The following is a 25,615-nucleotide window of genomic DNA, read 5'->3' as shown; positions in this document are numbered from 1 at the left end:
CGGTCGCGCGGGCGGGGAGGGGCGCGCGCTCCGTCCGTACCTGCGTGAGGGGAGCCCTGCGCGGGCGGCCTCCCCCGGGGGCGGGCAGCCGTGTCCGGCACCGTCCGGCGCCGCTCCCCCGGCGGCTGCACCTGTGGCGGGCGGGAGTGGCGGGGCCGCGGCCTCAGAGGGAGCGGGAGGCTCCGAGGGCGGCCCTTTCCCCTTCGGAGGCTCCAAGACACAAGTCGCGCTGTCACACGCCTCCCGCCGGCGTGGGAGGGAGCGACCGGGGCGGCACGCCCCGGCCCGGCCCGGCCCGGCCCCGGCCCCTCAGCCCGCCCGGGCTCGCCTCAGCGCCGGGGCCGCCTTCGCAAGCGCTGGTTTTAAAACTTCTCCTCAGAAAAGCGCTTTAACGTAGAAACTTTTGGCTGGAGACCAGGACGTCGTGAGGCACAGGTGGCACTCGATAAGTAAGTCTGCTGGCGAGGTGTCCCTACCAGAAGTGTTTCCGACAATGTCCGTCCTTCGTTATGGTAATACGGTTCAGGTGCTCGTATGTATTAAAAAATAAATAATAAATTAAACTTTCCAGGTAAAAAGCCCAAGACAAATAACTGAAGGTCAAAACAAGCATGACTCGGCAGGAATGAGGATCTTAATATATAAAATAACTTGAGCTTATTTTTAGAGATTCTGGGCCCTGAAAATGAAAGGTTTAGGAATGTTTATGGTAAATTTAGGTTACAGTACGGTCTAATCTAAAAGCATTTGAATATAAAGGTGTCTTTACAATGCAGGGAAGCCCTGGGAATGTAGCAACTGAGGAGCAAGGTCCTTTGTGTAAAGAGGAGCAGGGTAAAGGTAAATCTCCCAAAACATGTGAGGGACCGGGTAGTTGTTTGACAGGTGTGTTGTTCCCACTATGTCCTCCCAACCTGGCAAACTGCTCCCTTCACAAACCTCGGGGGGGGGTGGTGGCTTCAAAAGTTCCTTTACTGGTGAAGAAATGGAAGTGAAAAGAAAGTGACTATACAATGTTTGAGTCACAAAGAATTGTTGCCAAAGTTTGCCAAGTCTAAATTGCAAAGAAGATCTGGTATTTTGACTCTTACACTAGTGTCAACACTATAGCCTTTAAAATTACATCAGCTTGTAAAAAAGCTGAGAATTATGGCAGCAGCTGTTGTATGAGATGTACCAATCCAAAGCATTTGAAAATGAGTCAGCCATTCAAAATCATAAAAACCCAACTGATTTTAAAATAACAATACTAAAAAAAAAAATAGACCTTGTTTCTTAGCTGGGAAAAAAGGCTTATGCTGTGTGTGCATGTTTCTTTCTCAGTAACTCTGAATGTCTTCATCAGCTGCTGCTGCTGCTGCTACACCCAGACAAGCCATCTGCCACCCAGGAAACTACATACTGTAAGTCTGACTCATGGTTGCCCTGCTCACATGATAAATGAGTAAAGGACACCTGTTGCTACTGACCATTCAGTACGCCTGCTGATTGCTTATCTGTTAGTCCTGCTTCATTTCCCTTGTTCCCCGTGTCCTTCTCTCAACCACCTGCCTTAACTTGCCCAAACTTGTCTGCTTCCCATTACAGTTTGTCGGGCAGTTTGGGCTCCTTAGGGCCCTCTAATCATAATTGTGCCCTGCCTGCTGGACTTGGGTATCCCATGGCTTCTTGAATTCCTCTTGGAATTTCCAGCTTGGCAAATGGGTCTTGCCTCCACACTTAATTTAATCTGTTTTCTAACTGGCAAGAGCCTGGAAGAGTTTCCCCTTGTGCTATTGCTGGCGTTCTACCAACTGCAATGAAAAAATAACAGTATGGTTTTCTTGCATGGAAACGGGCAGGTCTGTATGCCCCAAGTGCAGAAAACACTGTAGTGTGAGTTCACATTTTATGAAGGCCAGAGAATTCACACAAAAGGGAGACCTTAAAAATGCCTTATCAAAGAAAAAGCTTCTATGAGCACTGAAGTGCAAATCCATGAGGATGTAGGATACTTGTTCTAGGTGACCATGACTGTTTAAATGTGCTTTCCTTTTGTGACAAGTTGGAAACCTTTAAAGGCAAACTGAGATCATAACTTAGTAAATGCATCCCTAGTAATTGAAGCATTAAGAATACACTATTGCAAGATCTGTAATAATGTCAGGATGGATTGTAAGAATAGGGTAATGGTAACAAATTAACAAGAAAATACTTAAAGTTCTCTCACCTTTTGCAGAGGCAATTATGATGATCAGTTATTTTACAAACTGTTCAGAACATACTTTTGACTAGCGTGTCCAGTTTTGTGGCCCATCTCTGCTCTCATAATGAACAATTCTCATTTGTCTTTGGGAAATGGAAGTAACACTAAGCTGACAACGATAAAATAGCATATTTTCAACAGTAGATGTTGTTGTATGCTTCCATTAGCACCTGCCAAACATAAAGCATTAAACTTTTTATCCAGACTTAGAACACCCCAGTGATGTCAGTCAACACCTTCTTAAATGCTTGCCATCTGGCCCATGAAGGAGTCTTTCTGCCAGCCCAGTTTGTGAGTAGATTATAAATTTTTACAACAAATTGAGAGTAGTGCAAGTTTCTGCAGAGTTATTTCAAATGTTCTTATTCCTATTGTAAAATGTCAGTACTTCCTGAAGCCATCTGGGTTTTGGTTCACTTCTTTTGTATAGCAAGCAGTAGTTCTCTGAGGTAAACTTTACACTGTGTAAAAATGTATTTCTTTTTATCTCTTTATGCTTATTATACCAGAAAATTTTTTCCCCTTCCTTTTACCACAAAGTTACAACTAAGTACATTTTTTTGTGTTATTTTTTAAACTCTGTATTTCTGTTATGTCTTCAACTTGCTTTAAGCCCTACTTTAGAGATTATTCTTTTGGTGACAGTAGTAAACTCATGATTATTCCAATGTACATGGTATTTGGACTGCGCTTTCACAGTCAGATGATTTTAACAAAAGGATTTTACAAAACTTTTAATAATGAAAGCTTTAAAGATTTGCTTGCATGTCAACATCTACTGAGGAATGGAATAAAATAAAACCCTAAATACACGTCTGTATTATCAATACTTATTTTTAGAAATGGACAGATCTTCTCTGGGAGATGATTAAACCTGCAATGCATATTCATCAAAATTAGGTCTCTCACCCTCACTTGAAATTATTCCAATTGTTACAACATACTGCTTTCATTTGAATAGTACCTTAAAAGCTAATGGATTTTGAATTAATTTTTTAGAATAGATTCATATTACTGACTGTGATATTGGTAACAACAAAACTAATGGATCAAATTAAATATTTCAATCTATAACATACCCATTAGTGGCATCCAAGCAATATTAGACCTAGTACTCGCCTTTCTGATCTTCAGTCGGTTCAGTTAATGATATGCTTGGCACACATGCATTTACTTACTGAAGAGTAACTGATATTCCAACAGCAAAAAAACACAGTTAAATAAAGTAATACCCAAAAGCTGGAGGGGAGTTTTGTGCCAAATGTGAAACGTAATTGAATCGCATTATCAAATACTCTCTACTAGAAAAGAAGAATTACTCAACTTTTTAAACAAAACAATAGATGAAAATTGTAATCTTTCAAAAAGGCGGAAAATTATTCCACTGAGTGAAATGATACAAAGAATATTATATCTGTCTGTTTTATAACGTCAGCAAATCAAAAAGCATCATCTTTCTTACCCACCGCTTTTCAAAAAGCTTGTAGAAATTAATTTGTCATATGAGTATTCAGTCTAATTCAGTATTTGAATTAGACAACTCTTGATACAGTTGATTGGGTCTTTCTCAGTGTTGAGTTAAACTAGAACTGGTAAATTTGAAAGTTTGGTTCCTACTCTAAATATAAGCAGCAAGTTTTCTATGTTTTGGAGACTGCTCAAGGCTATTCCAGAGAGTATGTGAGAAGGGCAAGAAGGAGGAGAAACTTTGATTAGGCCAATTTTTTATAAACTACATCTTGGGTAGTTGCGGTGTTCAGAAAATGTACATATTCTTTACATATACAGAATATGTACATATTTACATAGTAAATACAACTATGCTTATATAAAGTACAAAATGTTTTGAAAATTATTTGCACTGATGTTAGAACTGATAATGGGTTTGGAACCCCTGTTTTTTTGTGGGTTTTTTTCAGTCAAATGACATTCTTTCTGAAAGGCTACATGTAAGTATAATTGTCCTGTAGTATATTATTATAAAATAAGATACATATAGTATGCAAATATAAATCTGGTTGTTTAAAAACTGAAATGGAAGTGGGAACTATAGAAATTACCAAAGGATGTGACTGTTCAGTCACTGCTTTAAAAATAAACTAGGAAAGTATCTGTACAGTCCTAATATTCTGAGTCTGAAATAACATAGCAGAAGTTTTCCATGAGTTTATAAATGGAATATACTGTAATACTTTGTTGCACAAGAAAGGTTTACAAGCAAGATGGGATGCTTTGGTGTGTTTGGAATTGTAAGCTGTCTTTCAAATATTTGGAAAGATTTCTTTCCAGCCAGCTGGCGAACTCTTTGCTGGCATCTACTAACTGCCTTGCTTTGACACAGCAGCCATGTAAAACTGCTAGTTTATAATCAGTTCATGTCAAGCCTACTTAGCTTGGACTTCGCAGGTTTTTACCCTTGATGGAAGACTGCTTTGCTCTGACATTATACATGGTTTACCTGAAATTCTGGAACTGTTTTGAGAAGGAGAGATCTGACTGTATTAGACAAACATGTATGTGGAGCTGAAAGACTTTTAATCTGATTTATAAAAAGAATTTTCTGAAAGTTACATTTCACATCTGTTACATGATATGCAGATTAAATACTTTTTAACCACCACTCTGATGTACAAAGCTGTTTTACTCAGCTTTGTTTTAAGAGGAATTTTATTTGCTCAGAATGCACATAAAATGTTCAGCAAGTAACAGTCTAATAAATCAGACATGGCCAGTGTATGGTAAATACCGAAACACTGTAATTACACCTCACAAAGGGGAACTCTTTTGGCCTACTTTGGAAGCCCCTGAAATAAAGAATATTCTGAAGTATTTGATTTCTGCAAAAATGAGTACTGGAATCTAAACTGTATGTTTAGAATTGGTTTACATATTATGTTTGTAGTGGAAATGCAAATCGTTCTGTTAAGTGATACTCAGTTCTGCATCTGTATTACTTATAGATTATCATTAAGGTTTTTGTGATGATGTTTGACAAGTGTTTGCATCTGGATTATTTGGCCCTCAAGTCAGAAGTTTCGGTCCCAAGTAACAGATATCTGCATGATGCAGGTGGAGCGCATAACCGCCCAGAATCTGGGGAATGCAAGATAGGGTTTACACAAAGCCTTACACAAATGTTACATAGCCTTAAATAAACTCAGGGCTACGTGGTACCGAACTGCAGTCTTCCCTGGCCCCAGAATATCCCTCGTCTTCTCTTTGTTTTACAAGTGTATTTTCCAAGTCTCTCCCAAGTGTGAGTGAAACCACAAGTTTCTCCAGAGCTGGGAGTTCATTTGTACACAGATTCCTGGTGGCCGTTTGCAGCCCAAATGAACCCTCTCTAGATTGCTTGCGTAGTGCTGTGCAGGCACAGCTGGTGAGAAATCCAACCCCAAATGTTCTAATTTTTATGTAGAAACTTAAAACTTCCACCTGGGAGGGGAATTGTTGCATTATTTTGATCCAACCTGCCTGAGTAAGAAACGCTGCAGGCTAGGCCTGTGCTTCCATGCCAAGTGCCTTAGAAAGCCCCTGTCCTTACTCCGTGAAGCTCGTCTGAGAGTGGGAGCCTACAGCTCGTGGAATTGCAAAGGGAGAATATAGCATTTCGGTTTTGTGGCGGCGGGTGCCTAGGGCAGCGCCAGCGCGCTCCGCGGAGCGCCGGGGCACCGGGCAGCGCCGGGGCCGGGCCGGGCCGGGGTCTGCGGCGGTGGCGGCAGCGCGAGGCCGCAGCGGGAGCTCGCCGGGGGCCGTGGCGGCGTTATGTAAACAGCGGTTACGCAAGGAATGCGGATTTCACCTTACATAACCGTCCGTTCCCATCAGCGACGTCTTTATTTGTATAAATTAAAAGGAGGGAAGCGCACCGTGCGCAGTGTTAGGGACTGATCCCTCCCTGGTCCCACAGCGACTCGACCTGTCTGCTGCTGTGGTACTTGGGCAATTCCCTGAAACTCCCGCCTCTTCCTTAACCTGAGGGAAATTTCCTTCTGTTAAAAAAGCAAGCACACATCCTTGAGTCGCATTTGTGCCCTTTTCTGAGGGTCTAAGAAACACTTTACTGACTCGTACTTACTGCACATGTGGACTTAATCCAATACGTGCAAAGGGAAATCAAGTTCTATGTATCTTGAGCTTTTTGTCTCAGCTGCTGCGACAATCAAAGGACCTGATTCTGATGTCTGTGTGCAAAGATAGAATTCCAAGTCACTGAAGTGCCATCAGGGCTAGAAAAAAGAGCCCAGTAGCTCAGTACTCTCTCTCTAGTAGATATTAGGAGAGAACCCGGAGACCATGAGGCTTCTTTCTGTTCTCTTGTCCTCTCATATGCAGGCAGAGCATCATCAGGTGGTGTACAAGTGGAATACTTTCACAGAGTAGTAGATGCTGTCAGGGCTTCTGTGCTTGATGCCTCACTCAATTCCTGCTACACTAATTTTTGATCCTGCAACTCTTACGTATCTTCACTTTTTTGATTTAGTGCCCCTGATGAGTTGGGAGCATGCGTGATGGATACCTTGAAGGATTGGTGTACGGGGGTGCTCTGCTTAGGGTTTTGCTCTGGTTCTCTACTGACACGTTTTGGACCATACACCTTCATATACCTTTCTTTTTCATTTGTTGCTAATGCCCAGCCAGCCCGTATAAAATCCATTATGAACAGAAACATCAGTAGATAGTTAGATATTGTCAAAGACAGAGCAATCCTTTTCCTGTTGTGCCTTCCCTGTATTGCTTTATAATCTTTATGAACTGGAGGTGGAATCTGGACTAGCCTAACTGATTGTCATCAGTCAGTGAACGTCTTCCAAGAATGAGTCCAGTTCCATTTTTAACTGTGTCTATTTTAGTGTCCCCAACATCTTATGGTAGTGAGCTTGTTCTACAGCTTTACCGTGCACTGTGAGCCAGGGGGATGTGAGCCAGCTCTGATCCAAAAATTGTATGACCAGATATAGCATAGCTTTTTGAGCCCTTAGCTTTTGCTGGTTAAGACTACATCTAGTGTAAGCTCATGTCCGCCCCAAGTATACTGCAAAGACACCTTCTGACTGATGCTTTAGAGAGTTCACAGCAATGTACTAATGAACCAAAGGAATGTGCCATAGGTTGCTGTGCTCGGGCATATTGTGCTACCGTGGAAACACAAAGGATCTGTGGGGAGGATCACTGTATGTAATAAACTCTTTGCTAAATCATGCGGTGGAAAAGAAGTCATTTCCACAGGGAGTAGCTCAAATATGGGCAAATCTCTTTGAGACTCAGGCAGCCAACAGAGACTGGAGCAGATGAAAGAAAGGATGAAATGAAAGGTGATCTGCTAGATTAGTCAGCTGTTTGAATGGCTTATACCTGTCATCTCCTGTACGATCCAGTGAGCATAAGCAGACAGCAGGAAAACAGCCAGTCTTCTCAGATACAGACAAAAGTGGAAGAAAAAAAGAGCTGTTAAACTCATTGCCTGGCTTCCCTAATAATTAGTTTCTGAATTTTGACAAGCTTTTTTTTACAAAACAGAAATATTAGAGGAATCTAGAGCTTCAATTAGCAGATAATTAAAAAAGAGGGCATTGCATTGGTATTTCTTCAGCTTTGTTTTTTCTTAATTTGATTTAGTCTTCAAAATTCAGATTGTGTTTTTATTTCATATAAATGCAATATAGATTTGAAACTTATGTATTTGCTACTCCAAAACAATGGAGAAAGGTAAATTTGCTGTTCGCAAACATTCATTCAGTTAGCTGGTACTGAAACCGGGTATTTGGTAAAAAAGCAGGAGTAAACTTTACGGACATTCTCTTTGCTCTTCCAGATACGGTTTAACAGTTCATAATGTACTGAATCTGTTCATACAAACTATAGCTGTTGTTGATTGCCAAAATACTCTGCAAGGCCTACTCTAGTGATTAATTCTACAAGTGAAAATCATGCACCAGGGGAGGAGAAAAAAGTTTAAAAAGCTTAACTGTTATGGCCATCTCCAGGGTGATGGTGGCAAGGCTGCTAACAAAAAACCGCACCCATTTATTTCCTGACGTGAAGAAGTATGCTAATTGTGGCTGAAAAGTAGAGAAGAAAGGATTGTAGATCTGCAACACCTCTGAAAAACGTACAAAACATTGTCACAGTCCCAAATGAAATCAGTCATTAATTTTGCTGATTGATAATGTGCAGTTTTCCCCCAAATTAACACTGGTTTGGGTCCCTTGTTCTGAAAAGAAGCTATCTGACTGCCAGTCAGCCCAGCCAGCTCTGGGATGATCACTTTGGAAGAATGGAATCCAAGAAGAATCCTTTAGGATGATTTTTTAGCATTTTGCAGCGTTGTGGGAAGGAAGGGGTGCTTACATGACTTAGGTATCCATAGCTGCCTTAGCGGTGCCTTGAGTTACTTGTAACAAGCTCAGGACAGAAAGGACAGAATTTTTCTTGTGCCAGTAGGACACAGCCTGGTGCAAAGTGGTTCAAGAATTGGAAGAGTATACCAACAGCTTAAAATCACTTTTGTCAACTTTATTCATGCATGGGGGGGGGCAGAATCCATAGCCTTCATTGTCCTATTCTTAGGATGCACAGGCATCCCATGGGCACAATTAACTGAAAATTCAGTAAAACACGGGAGAAATTGAAAGCCAATGCCTTTTTGCTCCTTGCGTTGGCTATCTGTTCCAAGTTGGTCGAAGGCTGAAGGCAATTCTTTCTTCTTTTTTTTTTTTTTTTTTTAATAATATCTATGTTTCCTTGTGATCATTCACAACAGAGGCTCTTCTAGAAAAAGTTACGTAGTCCGTAATGATTGTTAATGGAGCATCTCTCTTTGAATCCCACCTGGTGTTCAACACTCACGCAGGCTTGAGCAATGCTGTACTTAAAAGAGCCAACAGAGCCACCTAGTGTTTAAATAAAAATGTACAGGTTCGTCTGTTTTGGACTCCTACGTGCAAGTGCAAGATCTAATACGATCTCAACTATCAAAGACAGAAGACAGCTCAGAGTCTTTCGTATTAATCTCTGACAGTTCTTTTTTCTTACAGACTGTACAGTTATTGGTGCTAGATTGAACGCTGTTAAAATTATAAGTGGAGATTTCTATTACTTCGCTAGAGACACCCAAGGCTAGCCAAAAAGTTTTCTGATATTTAGCCATAGCCACTTTCATATTATCATATTTAGCTATACATTTGCATTTCTTCTTGGCATTTAAACCCTTCAAATACCTGTTCTGCTTCAGGGAGTATACTTAATCAGTTTTCTGTAGTGTGGCCTTCTTTCTGTGAACTGTCTTTTTGACAGTCTGGCATATCAGACTCAGTGCAGTGCTCTGGAGCTTCAATGGCTGTCATCTCCCTTCCTGGTAATCACTATGCATGCATGCATGCATGCATGCACACAACTGACATGCACACAATTTACACTGATTTTTTCCTCATCATTTCTCATGGTTTATATTCTCAGATATAATTGCTCAACATTTTTCATCCACAGTAATTTCCCATATTATATATTAACATTGTAATTTTCTGCCTCTATGGATAACTTCTAGAAAAAAAGAAACATGGTTTTTGTAGTTATTGTCTAAATAGTTGGGCTGGCTTTGTTCTCCTACTGTAACCTAAGAAGGTGAGTGCAGATAATGGCAACTCAACAAATAGGCAAAACAGAATTTTACTGCCCTGTGGAGAAAAAAACAGTGTCAAAGCAGAGCTGAGACCATGACTGAGCCAACCTAACAGCTTCTCTGCCACAAGAGATGTAGGACAGAGGATAAAAGGAGTCATACCAGGAAGAGCCACTGATGTTTCTAAGACAAACACCGTCTTCCCAGGTCCCTGGAAGTCATTGTGCCAAAATCATTCTCCTTTCTTTTTTTTTTCTTTTTTTTTTTTTCTGTCCAAGTCTAATGGTATGGGGTTTTTAGGCAGCATGCAGTGATTCATTTAAATCCTGATGTTCGTTTAGCAATATAGCATATGTGTAATTCAAAGGTAGGACAGGCTTTGGACATGGGAACTTATCTGACCTAACTTTAGATGTTTGAAATATAGTTTTCTAAATCTAAGCTGTTGTTCTAAGATTCTTTATGTTCCATGAGAAGAAGCAAGCAACGTCAAGAAAATCATTTCTTTCGATCTCCATATAGGTGCCTAAGAATGCTGGAGTCAATCACTCTCAAGAGTTGAATCCCACATGGCCAACAGTAACTACTAAAAATCAACTGCTTACCAGGAATTTCACAGTGAGGCAGAGTTATATTAGTTATTTTGGAAGCTACTTCTGGATGGCCATCTTAGACAGCAGGGCCGATCTAGTAAGAATGCTGTCCTTTAAAGGAATCACTTAGCTGTACTCCTCTTAGTAATTGCCCAGTGTGCTCAAGAAAGGAAACTGAATGAGTCTTGTGCTTTATAAACTTATTTTTTCTTATTATTGGTTGTTCTTCTGCCCACTATATATTTAAAGTTTTTAAAAAGAGTTTGAGTTTCTTCAGTGATAATATTGCCAAAAGTAAAAATTAAGGTTCTGATAAGAATAAACAAAAGTGAATAAATAAAAACAAATAAATAAAACCCCCAGTGCATTACTGCTGTATTCTGTTTACTGAACGCCTTCAAAAGGACTATCATATTATCACTATGACCTCAAAAAAAATATTAGTCTTGTTTAATCATTAGAACAAAGAGCTGGAAGCCAGAAAGATCATAATACAACAATTAGGGACAGAGAAGAGCCAACAATGTGGTTCATAGAAAACAGGAACAAGAAAAGACCTATATGAGTCTGTGGAGTGTTTCCATTTTCCCCAGCTGAGGTACTGCACAAACCTGTGATATATCCAGTTTCTCCAGTATTTAAGTTTACATTTAAGTAGATCATGTGCCCAGCTGTCCTGTTTACAAAAGCTTTTGTCTACACAAAATTTACTGATTTTGTCACAGGAAATTCACTGATACAGCTCTCATGGCATAAGCTATTTCTGAGCTATTCTAAAAGCTTCAACTAGTTACTTAAGAGCAACTGTTGTGGAACAGCTTATGCTACGGTGGTTACACCCATCACTTTCTCTGGAGAGAAAGAAATCCATTACAATATTCTAAACATGAACTCATTGTAAACTTTTGTAGCATTTTCTTCAGGACTCTACAAATAGGCAACTTGAAATAATATTCTGAATTACATTAGTTGGCTTTGAACAGTTAACTCTAAAATCTAATGGCATGACTTGGAATGCTTAGGAAAACTTTTTAATTGGAGGCAATTAAAATTAAGCATTATAAGAAAGAGGAATTATTACAGGGAGGAAGACTCTGGGGGAAGGGAAGTAAAAGACAGAAATGGGGACTGAAAGGGAATGAATAGCAGCAAAAGGAAAACTAAAGAAGAGAAACAAAGTGCAGAAATCACAGTGAAAGTCAAGATGGGAATGTTTCCTCAAGTGAGAAACAATCGTGGTAGTAAGTCTGAATTAGCAACCACAGTACAAAAGGATAGTTTATGCCCTTGATCTTAATGCCAGTACCCCACTGATGTCAGGGCGCATCTTACTGTAGAGTAAGTGTCCTAAATTATAGTCCTAAATTCAGACCAGCAGTCATTAAAAATGGAATTTGGCCTTCTCTGCAGAATGACTTTGCACATCCCTCACATAGGTCCCAATGCCAAGACAATATTTTCTCCATGCATGTCGATGTTTGTTTTGCCAGACTTTTCATTACTTGCTTCATTTACTCACAATATGTGAAAGCCCAACTCTGTGACATTTCAGTCTGAGCATCTTTTAAAATAACTGGGTCTTCTATCTGTTTTGAACAGTACAAAGCAACTTGCTGTTTCCTTCCTTCCCTGTGGCAGATGCTTCCATCTTTTTAGCAGACAGGTACTGTGATAGATTGAGGGAAAAGTATGTTGTTTCCACAGGTATGGCATGAGCTGTTTAGCAGGCAAAATGACAAGGACCCATGCTGTGCAACAAGAGCCAGTAAGGACAGGATAGGGAAGCAGAGCCACCTCCATTACACCTGCCCTGACATTTGGTCTGAGATGGTGTGCTCCTAGTCTGTCACCTTCACACACAATTTGTGGATGGGTTTTGCACATCCTTGCAGAATCAGGAGCTAAAGTGATTTTACAGGTGTTGGTTCTTTTATTTTCGTAATTCAGGAGCTGATAAAAGGTTACCTTGATCAAAAATCATAATTGTGATAATTGAAGAAATGTTATCTATGTAGTGGAAACTTTTGCCTGAAATGGAAACAGCCTGTTTTTAATGTTTAGATGTGTTTTTAATGCCTGTGTATGAATTTATCCACATTTGCCAAGAAAGCCTATCTGTCTGAGATTAGGAGTAAAAGGGAGTCCCTTGTTTTAAATTTCACAGTTTCACCAATTAATTAGTCAAGGAGGTTAGATGAACCTTTTACTCCAAGTGTTTCTGCAGGGGAATGAAACTTCAACAAAAAAAACTGCAAAGAAGCCAGGTGCTATAGATGGGTATATAAAGTGGGAAAGGCTCAAGCACATAAAAGTACTAAATAAAGAAATGGAAGGATTTTATATAGATGGAACTGAAAACATGGGGTGGGAGGTCCAAGTTAGCTGCAAGAAGTGAGACCTGAGGAAGTGAGCTGGACAGCAGAGACTATGGCTGGAGGTTTTTAGAGCAGGATTCTAGATAACTTTGGGCAATATGGTATCTACTTGTAACAAGCGACTCAGGATTTGTCAAGAAAATTATAATCTTTACACATTGTATTTCTTGTGTTATCCAAATGAAGAGCAGTAATGTTTTGAAAATACATGCAATGTATGTAATAGTGTGTATACCTTCCACCTTAGGTACTTCCTAGGGTATAAAATGTAATTCCAACTATAATTTTACAGAGAGTGCCTTGGGGTGAAATCTGGAGACAAACAGTTACTGGGTATATTTCTGTGAAGGGGGAAGAGAGAGCCTGTGGCCAGGGAATGTACCTACAGTGGCGGCTGATGGAAGAGGTAACGCTGTAGCCTACTAAGAAAAGCTTAGTGCTACAAGTGGAATGAAATACAGCACAGCAGTTGGGGGATCATATATTGGTGCAGTTTGAACTGATCTATGGAGCAAGGCTAAGTAGAGTTCACAAATAATTTCTCTGTGTGAAGTTGTCAGGGACATAATGGCTTTTTATAATATTATAGAAAAAAGGGAAAATGAGAACCAAGGGCAGTAAGGTAAAGCCAGCAAATTCAAAAGAGAATTTATGTATGCTTTTTAACAGTGTGTATGATTAATCAGTGTTGGGGACGCTGTTGATTTTCTACTTTTGATGTTCTCACTACATAGCAGTGTACTTTTCTGGAAGCAATACTCCAGTTAAATGGAGTTGTGGGTCTCAATATAGTAATGAATGGGAGTCAGACTAGAAGACGTATTGGTTCATCCTGGCCTGAAAGTCTCTGAATCTGTTGAGATTTCTTAGACAGCTTTGACTTCCTCATCCTAGAGTTCATGTTGCTTCTTTCTGCATTCAGTTTAATGTTTTAAACTCATGCTGAAGGCCAGAGGAGCTTTTTTTGTTGTTGTTTAAACACTAACTGGAGGCTGAAAACATTTCCGTTTGTCCAAATCTGGAAAAATGCAGAACGATTATATTACCAAAGGGAGAGAGGAGGGGGGGGAAAAAAAAGAAAAAAAAAGGAAAAAAAAAAAAAGAAGGAATACTGTGTACCCAACAAAACAGAGGCAAGAATGCAGGAATGTAAATGTGTTGCAGGCTGTTATTAGGATTTTGGATGCAAAACTAAAACTTAGAAAAGATTGAAGAGTTGAAAAGGCATAATACGATCCAATTTATTTAGACTAGAAATTGCCTTCCCTAGATTGCTAAGGTGACAGAAAAAAATATGGAAAGGAGATAATTATATTTGTTTTAAGGTTTTAAGTCTGGCAGTTTCCACTGAAATGCCTGTCTCTATAATAGTTTTTTTGAAGGAAGTGCCTTGGGGAATTACTAGAAAAATGAGCTTTATTAAGTGTTCATGGCCATCTGAACTACCCACCCTTCCAGCATAAATGTGTTCTGGCAAAACAAGTGTTTCTGTTGCCATGGCCTTTCCCATGGTGTTATTTTCTTAAGCAAAAGCATTTTTCTAGCCGAGATCTTAACAAGGACACAGGCAAGGCGCCATGATTCAGTCCTTGGAAGAGAAAAATAATGATTTGGAGGGAATTGTGAAAGAAAAAGAGGGTCTCAGAGCGGGTAGAACAGAGGACTTTTAGATACCTGGTGACTCTTTCGCCCAACAGAAGCAGTGATCCCTTCTACTAATTACTCCAGTTCTGTGGGAGAACAGTGCAGTCTCCACCAGCCCTGTAGAAACACCAGCAGGCCCAGTGCTGAGATTCTCCTGTAGCATCCTCATTATAGGGAAAATCTCTTTCAAAAATAGCAGATCAATTGTTATTTGCTGAGAAAATCACATGCCTCAGATGCAGGCTTCCTCAAATCAAGTCGTAGGGTCCTGTGCTGTACGGGTACAAGGACTCCACACAAAAATACATCCCCAAGGTCTATGTGGATCCATGTGATACATCTGCAAGATCTGAACTGTTCTCTACACTGCTTCTTTTTTTCTTCCTTTGCCCTGAAAAATTGCTTAGGGAAGGTCCTGTCTAAGGGTTTCACATTGGTTTCTAACCTCCAGTGAATTAAGTTAAAATGATTGTGAATTTTACATTGTTTACTGTTCGATTTCTAGATTACTTACATTACTAGATTAATATCAAAGCATTTTATTATAAAAAACTAGTGAGCTGGTAACACAAGCATTGAACAATTTTATTTTATATATATATGTTTATAGTTATACATCACAGTGACTAAAACCTAACAGGTGCTTACATAAAGTGTGTAAGAACAAGGCATGTATTGAGTCACCCTTTCTCTGCATATCTTCCCAAATTCCAGTGATTATCAGTTTGCGAGGTAGAGGTCATATCTGAATCCTTCTGCTTCCCATTCACCAAGGGGTCACAAATTCCCTTGTCAAGGAATAAAAGATGAACAAAACCAGCAGGACCAAAGGCTGAACTTTAACTCATAGGGTTTTGATGAGTTTTGGGCATTTTCCTTCTTTCAGCTCCTGTGAGGCAGCTCTCTCAAACGGCTTTCATACCCATATAGCTCCGTGAATCACAGCAGAACATTAATCTCACCAGAGAAAGTAAAGGGAGTAAGGTCCACAAACACTAAATGTAGGTCCAAATCCACCTAAGTATCTCTTTCTACAAGAGAACATATTAAAAAAAAAAAAAAAAAAAAGAAACAGTTAATGAAAAATAAAAATAGAATAGGCCTCTTGGGTCATATTATCCCCCCAAAATTAATTTTCTTCATAATGCAAACCTCATCATGAGATGGTGAGTAGTACCCCTTCTGTTTGAAGCAATGCAGTCTGCATCTCAATGATACCTGAATGCAGCACCATTTTAGCAAACAGATCAATTACAGAACTATGGCAAAACAAACAAAGAAACATGGAACATTATTTACCTTTAAATAAAATTAATTAACTGGAAACTAAAAGAGAAATAGCATTTGATAGAAACGACAGAATATGCTAGAACTTTGCTCCAAAAAATGTGTCATGTGTTCCCGTGACTTCTGAGACCCATTCATTCTCATGCTCCTGCATTGAGATTACTTGTAGAAATCCCAGGAACAGAGCTCTACTCAGTCCTCTGGGAAATAATTCCTCAGCCTACCTCACCTCATGATAAGTTCTTCCTGATCAGAACATTCACCGGCCATCTCATTGATCTTGTTGAAGTATCTTCAATGGCTCTTACTTGTCATCTTTAATATTCAGACCCACTGGAAAAAATCACAAGATATCTAATCTAAAGCTAAAAATCCACAGAAAGGACAACTTGAGCTAAATCCAGCTTGCTTTATGCAACTAATTCCAATGAAATTAAAAGGTTATTCAGGGGAAGGAAGCAAACTTATACCATTATGTAACACCAGTCATATCTTTGTATTTTTTTTTTTTAATATGACCTTTTGAATATTAGATTAGAAAGAGAATTCTAAATTACATTTGAATCAATTAAATCTCTTGCAGTTTAGCAGGGATGTGTCTGATGCATAAGGCAATACTGGAGTTCCACGTTGTGAGATATATCTGACTTGTGGTCCTAAGTGGATTTAATTGTCACAGTGTGATGTAGGGACTTTGCAAGCTCCATTCAGCAATAAAAGGGTTGACCTGGATCGTGGTTCTGGAGCAGAGAGAAAGGGAACCAGCTGCAGAGGGTGACAAGGCTGCCAGGAGAGCAGCAAGAATCGCTCAGAATGTAACATCACTTAGAGGGATGCGTTTCTAAGTTGATGCTGACAGGAATTCGGAGATGTGGGGGAACCAAGAGAGGTCTAGAGGCAGGAGACAGGACTATAAATCAAGCTACTGATGCTTATCTGCTGTCACAGTGATAGTAACTTATATGTGTACCTCAGTTGTCAGAATTCCCCCAGGCTGCTTGTAAAAACTCAAGAGATGGCCTTTTCACATGCGTTCTCTCTCTTGAAGTTTACAGTTCATAGAGCAGAAAGTGCTTAACGGAGGTAGTGTTCTCTACTTCAGCTACAGATGGGTGTATTAGTGAGAGCTGCTTCTGGTTATCTTTGAAAGGATCAGTCTTCAATTTGAGAATGCCGAAGGAGTGGACATGCATTTAGTTCAGCCGTTCCTCCTACTGAAGCCATAAGCCGCATGGCTGGGTTGGGCCAGACTGTGTGAAGTGACACTGGGAATTGCTACAGTCAATTTTATTGTCTCTGTCTGCAAATGTGAGTAAGCCTTCTTCAGGTGTGATCGTGGAAGATTAATTCCCAGAACTTCAACATTTGAACAGAAAAAAATTAAGATACATTTATACGTGATGGAAAAAATAAGCTAAATTAACCTCCTGAACAGTTAAAGCTTATAAAATAGTCCACCTTCAACAAAATGCTAAAAAACACAATATAATTGCAATTTAGTTCCAAGTATGTACTTCCTTATTATGAAAATTAATAGTACATTTAATTAATACAGAATTATTGGAAATGACATGCTTTACTGAAGAAATATTATGAATTCCTGAACATTAGAGAGAAGTTTTGTGGTTCCTCTGATAAAATAATTTAGCTGGCTATGAAGGCATTTAGAATTGTCCCAGTTTCTTTAATGGAAAATAATTTCTTTCATGAAATACCTTAAAATTATTCTTACATAACTTGCAGAGAACTTACTGGTCTTTTATTAAGCTGGAATGTTAATCAAGCACACATATCGCCTAATCTTAAAACAAATTGAAATCAGTAGGTATTTTATAACTTTGCAGTACATTATGTACTTTCCAATATGCATGTGGGATTGATCAATCAAACCCCCAGTTCTCTTCATATTTCCAAATAAGCTATTTGATTCTAAATTTTAGTTGAAGAGTGATCCAGAACCTCATTTATTATGTAAATGAACACTAAGCTAATTCTCCTGTTTAGGACTTGAGGATGGGTCAGTGGGAGATGTGTGTTCTAATTCCCAACCTGTCATATTAATCATGCAAAAACTGTTAAGAACTGACCGTTTCTTTGATGTCTTGATGGTTTTTTGTCAATTAATTAGCTGTCCTTTAAGGTCTACTATCATGGCTCTACATGGAGATACAAGTGAGCATAAAGTGTCCCCTTTATTTCTCTGTTGAGCTTAATCCCACAGGTGAGAGGTAAATCAGGCTCTGCAGAACTACAAAGGAGGTTTGGTTCACTTTCCCCAGTCATTTGCTGAGGTCATTGCACTAAAGACACTTCAGTTTAATCTGATGCAAGACGGGAGCAGTTTTCTTCATATAGGAACACAAGAAACTCCATGCTACTACTTTGTTTAGGGAGATTCCAAAGAGATGATCCAGTCCTACTTGTTTCAGGTGGTTTCCATCACTAAATAAGGCTTAATGAAATGTAAAAACTAGATTTAGTCTAATTATAAAACTTTAATTATAGATGGATACCATGAGGTTATGCGGTTAAAATGTTGCAAACCTTTAAAAAAGCTTAAAACAATTTTGACCTAGTTTGTGTTTACTTTCAGATACTGGTGTAAGCTGAACTGCAATAGTCCAGTTGTATATCTCTTCTATTTTAGATGAGAATGATCCAGTAATGTATTTCCCTTTGCATTAGCAATTGAATAGCCTAAATTCAACATTTTTCCACTGCTTTTTAAATGCCAATGCCAATGTATGTTGTCAGTACTCTAAGATAACTGTCACCATTGGTCTACCAAAGAGAGGTATTATTCATATTCCCAAGTCTTTGGAGGAATTAAGTCCTCTATTGAGATTCATAAACAGTACACTGTTTATTTCTTATATAGAAATGCAGACAGCTGATAACACCCAACTGTGGCACAGTGGGGCTCAGCACAGCAGGACACAGTTTGGAAGTGGAGGCCTTCCCAGCACTTATGCCTTGCTTCTTCCAAAGATCTGCTGCAGAGACAGTTGAAATACATGCAAAAATGCTCCCAAATCACCACATTCTATAACATAAGCAGAATCAGTCCTGATTTTACAGGTGACCAGTTCAGAAATGTCTGGACGGATTATTCCATTTCCCTGTAGTGGGAAGTAAAGAGTAATTATAAAGATAGGCAGCTGAAGACCACCATCAGTTAAATCTACCTATGTTTGTGAGGCAACACCTTCATATATTAGAGAGGGGGAATACCAAACTTTAAAGGAAAATACTAACATTTATCATGGTACCTGAATGCTGACAACTCGCTTGTCTGCAGCAAATCAATATAGGTAACCAAAAGTTTGGTTGTATGTTGAACGTTGCCTCCAGTTTTAAAAAGCCAGAGAACTGGCAAACCTGTATGTATTTGGTCTGGCTAAGATGGGGTTAATTTTCCCCACAGCAGCCCTCATAGTGCTGTGCTTTGTATTTGTAGCTAGAAAGGTGCTGATAACACAGCAGTGTTTTGGCTGCTGCTGAGCAGTGCTCTCATGGCAGCAAGGCTGTCTCCCCAACATCTCCCCTCACCCCCAAAAGCCAGTAGACTGTGGGTGGGCAAGATCTTGGGAGGGGACATAGCCAGGACAGCTGACCCAAACTGACCGAAGGGATATTCCATACCATATAACATTTTCTCAGCAATAAAAGCCAAGAGAAAGCCAGGGGTGGGGGGGGAGCGGCATTTGTTGGGACCAGACTTGACTTCCAGAACAACTGCCATGCATACTGAAGCCCTGCTTCCCAGGAAGTGGCTGGATATTGTCTGCTGATGGGAAGTAGAAAATAAATCTTTTGGTTTTCCTTTGCTTCTGCACATGGCCTTTTCCTTTATTAAACTGTCTTTATCTTGACTCACAAGTTCATTTGCATCTTATTTTCTCACCCTCTGTCCTGCTCAGGAGGAGAGCAATAAGATGGCTTGGTGGACTCCTGGTGGCCAGCCAAGGTCAACCCACCACACTATCAGGCTGATGTTATGGAAATCTTGTGATGAACTTCATTTAAGTTGGATTCATTTTTATCCCTGTGAAGATTGTGACATGGCCAAGAAATGGAAGTGTATTCTTATCCAGATTGTGTTTTTCTCTGTGTCTGAAGGACGTTTGCCAAACTATTTGGTTGTTGGTCAGAAATTGGAAGAGCTACCAGAATATGCTCCCCTAATACTTATGAATTACATGATTTCAAGTATCATGTTGCTGGCTTTTGAAATAGTGCTAAGGTATCTAAATAACTAGTATGATCCAGAAATTAACTAAATTGTGAATCCAATCAGTTACAGTGAAGATCAGCTACCTTAGAACACTGTGGTTCCTCACCAATGTTACACAGAAGGTGTTCGTGGCAAGTCATCTGTGATTTCAGACTCCTAGAAAGAATTTGAGAATATGGATCACAGATATCCAGTGCAGTGGCCGATAGTCATCTGCACTGATAAAAGCGTTTGGGATGAAATCTTGGCTCTACTGAGGTCAATGCAAGTTTGCTGCTTAATAATAAGACCATACAGCTGAATGAGGAGGGTGGTTCTCTGGGGTTTTTTTGGTTGATTGTGCGCTAAACCAAATTAGCCATCAAGGTGTTACCAGCTATGGGAAACAATAAAATCTCTTGTTCTGCTCTCTGGGATTTCCTGTTATTGCATGAATGAAAAACAAAGAAAATGGACTCTGTATCTTGGAATCTCCAAAAAGGTAACTGAGGCCAGTGAAAATGTCTGCTTCTTTCAGGAGATTTTGGTGTGGTTATGAGTCTTGGAGATCAGTTTGAGTTCACATACCATCTAAGAGAGCAGTTATAAAATTAAGCCACTCGAGGTCATGTCAGTGCTGCTAGGCGCTACACAGCCACGCATCTTGGTGCTGGGCCATTGTACAGAGCCTGTCTTGGGAGATATCCCAAGGATACCTGCTGAGTATGAAAGGAGCACTCGGCCAAGAAAAGCAGGAAGAAGTGTTACTCTGAAATGGGGGAATGGATGCTATTTGTTTTCTGGTTTTAATCCATAGAAGTCCAAGAAAGAGAACCAAAAAATGAAAGAGTAGGAGGACTGAACTTGAGGGGAGTAAAAGTATCTTTTTACGTCAAGAACAGCCAGAGCAGACCACTGTTTAAAGCTTGGAACTTCATTATTCTTGGTCCAGCTGGCAGTGTTAGAAGAGTCCTCCTGACTCCTGGGTATCCAGAGAAGTTTGGAGAAATGCAGGGTTTCCCATTTCCACTCTTGCAAAAGTAACAATTTCCTTGCCAGAAGCACTGACTAGGGGATCTTGGCACAATGCAGTGAGACAAACTGCAATGCTGCCTGAAGAAAAGAGTATCAGCCATGGGCTTTTTCCAGTGGCCAGTGACAAGGGGAGCAGAGATTACAGTTCTCAAGATAAACTGAAGCCATTGCCTCTTCCCTGCCATAGCTGATCAAGGCTAAAGTGTGCTTTGATATTGCAGTGAGACCAGGAAATCCTTCTATTTGTATTCTTTTCAGCACCTTCTAGTAACCAAAAAGACATGCAAGGGATCATCAAATGGCACATGAAGACCAAGAGAGAAACATGGGGCAAGAAAAGGCACTTTTCTGGAGAAAAATTGAAGATTGTGGGAGATAAACTGATCTCCATTTTGTTAATTGTGTTGAATTCACAAGGTAAACCATAAGCCTATAACTTTAATAAGTAATATTCTTTGTTGTAATATGTAACACTCTTTATAAACTGTTATTTCTCTCTTACCACTTTGCCTTTCAAGTCATTTTTAATTTTAAAGTTTTCTGTCCAAGTGAGCACATATCTGCATGCACAACCTAACCTCTTTACCCATGTATTTAAATGTTTTTAAAAAATTATATACAGGGAGAAAATAACCAAAACAATAGAAACAGATAGTCCTGGAACCTTAACACAACATTTTTTTGTTTCCTTGAAAAGTATTTGCAGATTTGCTGAAGAAAAACATGAGTTCACAAAGACTACAGATTCCTACAGGAGTAATGGGAAAAAAATTCTAACTTGATGCATTTCCCATTTTCTTAAACTTCCAACCAGATTTTTCCAAAGCTGAACAGTAACACCTAAACACTGGCATACACTTGCAGGTTTGATTTAGTTTTCAAAGGTCAGTTCTGTGCAACTATGTGCTTTGGAAATCCGTTCGGGGGCCACAGATACTGTTCTTAGTAATCAAATGAAGATGGACATTTATGCCTCTAACTGAACATTCCACAAACTTACAGAGAAGTCCACACCTAAATAAGTTTAATATTAAGTATTGTGATATTCTGGGATTCTATACATTTTATTACTTCTTAGACACATTTAGTTAATTATTGTTATCAATAAAAGGTATATTTAACAAGATATATCATCTCCTAACTACTTAGATCTTCTGGATTAGGCACTGTTATTTATAGTATATGTTATTATTTGCATTTGTTTTTCTGGATAACTGTTACTGCACAAGGAACCTGTGCTGCTGTTCTGTAGAAGTGTATAAAACACCCTGCGTTCCCCTGCAAATGAATGAATTCCTGGGTCTCTCCCCTGAGAACTGCTTTCTACCACACCTTCTCTATCTGTGTTATGCCTGGCCGGTCTCATTCTCCTTGCTTATCTGCTCCCAGACTCTACTCTTCAGGTTTTTGACCCCTCCTAGCTTTTTTTGTTTTGGAGTTTCCATGTTCTCATTTAGAGACTGAACGCTGGCTGTTTTTAATCCAGATAGTCCCAGTTCCCCAACCACACCCCAGCTGTCAGCACGGACATAGGCAACCACTCTGCGTGGCAATGTAGCAGAGTGGGCATGAACAACATAGAACTGCTTGGCTCAGAGACCAGGGATTGCTCCTTGGAGGAGATGACATAATCCATGAATTTGTAGCCTCTTCACATCCACTTGGCTCCCAGGTTCCTCTTCTTGCCTTGATGCAATTAGTGGTAACTATTGGCTTGCCCAGTGAGTCCTACTACTTTACAAAATGAGTGTCATGTACACAGTAGTATAGGAGAAAAACCTCAATTTCTCACCAAGCCCAGGAACAGTAAGGTTATGCTAAAAGAGATAACTTATCTTAACACATCAAGGAGAGAGATGTCCCTCAAGCTCACAGACTGTGCGGTCATACAGGATCAGCTTTCTAATTCTGCAGTTACTTAAGTATTTAGTCAAGCGCAGCTGTATTGCAGAGTAGTATTTCCATTTCTAGGTTGTTGGTGTAGCCACATTCTTCATAGGTGGCAGCGAGGCAAGAAAGTAATTGTAATTTAGCATCTTGAAAGTTGGCATACACTTTTATGTCAGCTTCCCTTTTTCAGCTAAATGCTCTTTCAAAAATCTTCCGTGTTAGACATGGATGAAAATAACGTAGAGACTGGAGGAGTTTTTTAGATAGGAGTCAACAGAAACAAAAATCCTGCTCTACCTCTGCACACTACAAGCAATATTTAAATATTCCAGGCATTTTCACAACAGATTGAGTTGGAGGAGATCTGGACTCAACACAAACCATAATCTTCCTAATGGCATTTTAAATTCGTTGAGCACACTGGCAGCTAGCCAGTTGTCTGACAATATTACAGGAAAGGGTCAGAATGACCTAGACACATGCAGGAAAACGAATACCTTCTCAAGACATTCTGCTTGGGATAATGATTTTGGAAACTACAAGGAATGGATCATGTCACAGCAGTGAACTTAGGAGGGAACACCTGGGCTAATCATTGCTACATTTATTACAGATACTTCCCTCATTGCTGCTACCAAGAAAGAGCCCTAAAAGGCTGAATGCTGTATAAGTGGAAAAGTTTGACAGCATGTGTCTGGGAACACGGTTGCCTTCTGGCTCAGAATAGTAACTGTCAGGCAGTAACACCTCAGGGTACCAGTGTGGCCTTTCGGGCTCAATGGGAAGCACTGTGGTTCCAAAGTGCAGTATCACTTTCAGACTGGGAAAGAGCAATTGTGAGGGATATAACTGAGCTCAGTTACTACCAGGCTGTGCTGAACAGAAGTGAAGGCCATAAGGGTATGCTGTGGCCTGAAAACTGCAGTTTAGCACAGTTCCATCCCAGCTATTCGGGGGACAAAAGCACTCCCATCAGCCATCTGATCCATTTACTTTTCTTTCTTGTGTCTGTGACACTAAATGTTTGAGAGAAGTCCCAAGAAATCCAGAACAAAACACTCAGTGTGGCACGGTAACCAAAACTATTTTTCTCCTCCTCTTGCTTCCAAGGCTGTGAGCTACATGGTGATGTTTCCTTTCCTTTGCCATCCACTTGTAACACATAAACAAAGCAACCACTCTTCTGTTGCAATGTGTCTGAGGCAGCTGTAATCACCATGCTGACTGACAGTAATTGGTATTTGCTTTGGTCAGCTTTAAAATCATTCTAATTAAAGCTGTCTTCCTAGTCCCATATTGAAAGAAACACAGTATCTGGAGGCAAGACCACGTTGTCAAGCCCCCAGGGCAATCTTTAATAAATCCTCAGGCACCAATGCCTGCCTCCCTCAGAGCTGGCAACAGTAGCCTCCATGCTCCAAAATAACACTTTGTCATATTCTCTAGCCTCTTGTCATCTCAATGTGCATCAACGATTCTACTAGTAGGACAAGGAAAGCTTATTATGGAATCATAGAAGCATTTAGGTTGGAGAAGACCTTTAAAATGCCAAGTCCACCACTAAACCATGTCCCTAAGTGCCACGTCCATACATCTTTTAAATACCTCCAGGATGCTGACTCAACCACCTCCCTGGGCAGCCAGCTCCAGTGCTCAACAACCCTCTCAGTGAAGAAATCCCTCCAAACACCCAATCCAAACCTTCCTCAGCACAACCTGGGGCTGTTTCCTCTTCTATCGCTTGTTCCTTGGGAGAAGAGACTGACACCCACCTCACTACAGCCTCCTTTCAGGTAGTTCTAGAGCTCCTCCTGAACCTCCTTTCCTCCAGGCTTAAATGACCTCAGCTCCCTCAGCTGCTGTTCACAGGACCTGTTCTCTAGACTGCTCACCAGTTTTCTATATATAAAGCAAAGAACAGGATATTGATTAAATGATAAAAATATTTTTGCTCTTAGGCAGAACCGACGACTTCATGCTCCTTCAGTTGCAGAGACATTGGTAGCAAATCAGCTTATATTGTTGACTAGCCATTCATGTGATAGCCAAAGATATTTACTATTTTTTCTGACATCTCCTTTCTCCAGTACTTCACCAGAGCACTTTCCTGAACACACATAACATCTCCAGAGACCTGTAGAATGGGGCATAGAAAATACTGAAATAGGATGAAGTAGGGAACACAGCATGCAGTTCCTCAAGTATGGGCTTTATTCAGGACATTGGAATCAATACAGGATGCCTAATAAAGTCTTTAATTATAGCACAGTTTAACATTGTCTTAAAGTACCTCCAGCAGCTTGTTGCCACCCATGTTAAGTTGGTTCATTATGGAATCAGCAGAAAGTGCTCACCCTTCTGAAGCATTAGCACATGGCCTGCCCAGCTGGCTCAGCTGAGTGGTGTCCATTCAGTCACTCACTAGCTGCTCACTTTTGGTAGGATGAGATTGGAGTCAGAGGCTTCACAAGAACAGAATGTCTTTGTCTTGTAACCTGTCTGGTCAGCACAAACCTCTGTAAAGACTTCAAGGTGATTTTAAATCTAGCAAAATAGTTTGCAGACGACACCTTGCTGTTCATAAGGTATTACATGTTTTCACTTATAAAAACTTTAAATGGGTGCCAGGAAAACGAAAATAAAGAACTTAAAAATTAGATTAAATAGATACCAGAAAATTTTCCAGGGCTCTTCCATCCTTCTTTTTCTAAC

General features: G+C 40.0%; 1 protein-coding gene and 1 long non-coding RNA gene across 2 annotated transcripts in view; one reads left to right on the top strand and one right to left on the bottom strand.

The window, feature by feature from the left end:
* Nucleotides 1–261, bottom strand: part of AMPD3 (adenosine monophosphate deaminase 3) — a 33,043-nt gene extending 32,782 nt beyond the window's left edge. The window contains exon 1 of the mRNA XM_055814492.1: nt 41–261. The gene's annotated coding sequence lies outside the window, so the exon portion shown is untranslated. The remainder of the gene's footprint in view (nt 1–40) is intronic.
* On the top strand, nt 245–25,411 carry LOC129785183 (uncharacterized). The gene is made up of 4 exons (XR_008748825.1): nt 245–449; nt 1,324–1,403; nt 2,450–2,536; nt 19,686–25,411. It is a non-coding gene; the product is annotated as an uncharacterized LOC129785183 (long non-coding RNA).
* Nucleotides 25,412–25,615: the final 204 nt, after the last annotated feature.

This window comes from Falco peregrinus, chromosome 9 (assembly GCF_023634155.1).
Source record: "Falco peregrinus isolate bFalPer1 chromosome 9, bFalPer1.pri, whole genome shotgun sequence".
Classification (NCBI taxonomy): domain Eukaryota; kingdom Metazoa; phylum Chordata; class Aves; order Falconiformes; family Falconidae; genus Falco; species Falco peregrinus.
This window is presented reverse-complemented; position numbering and strand designations above follow the sequence as displayed.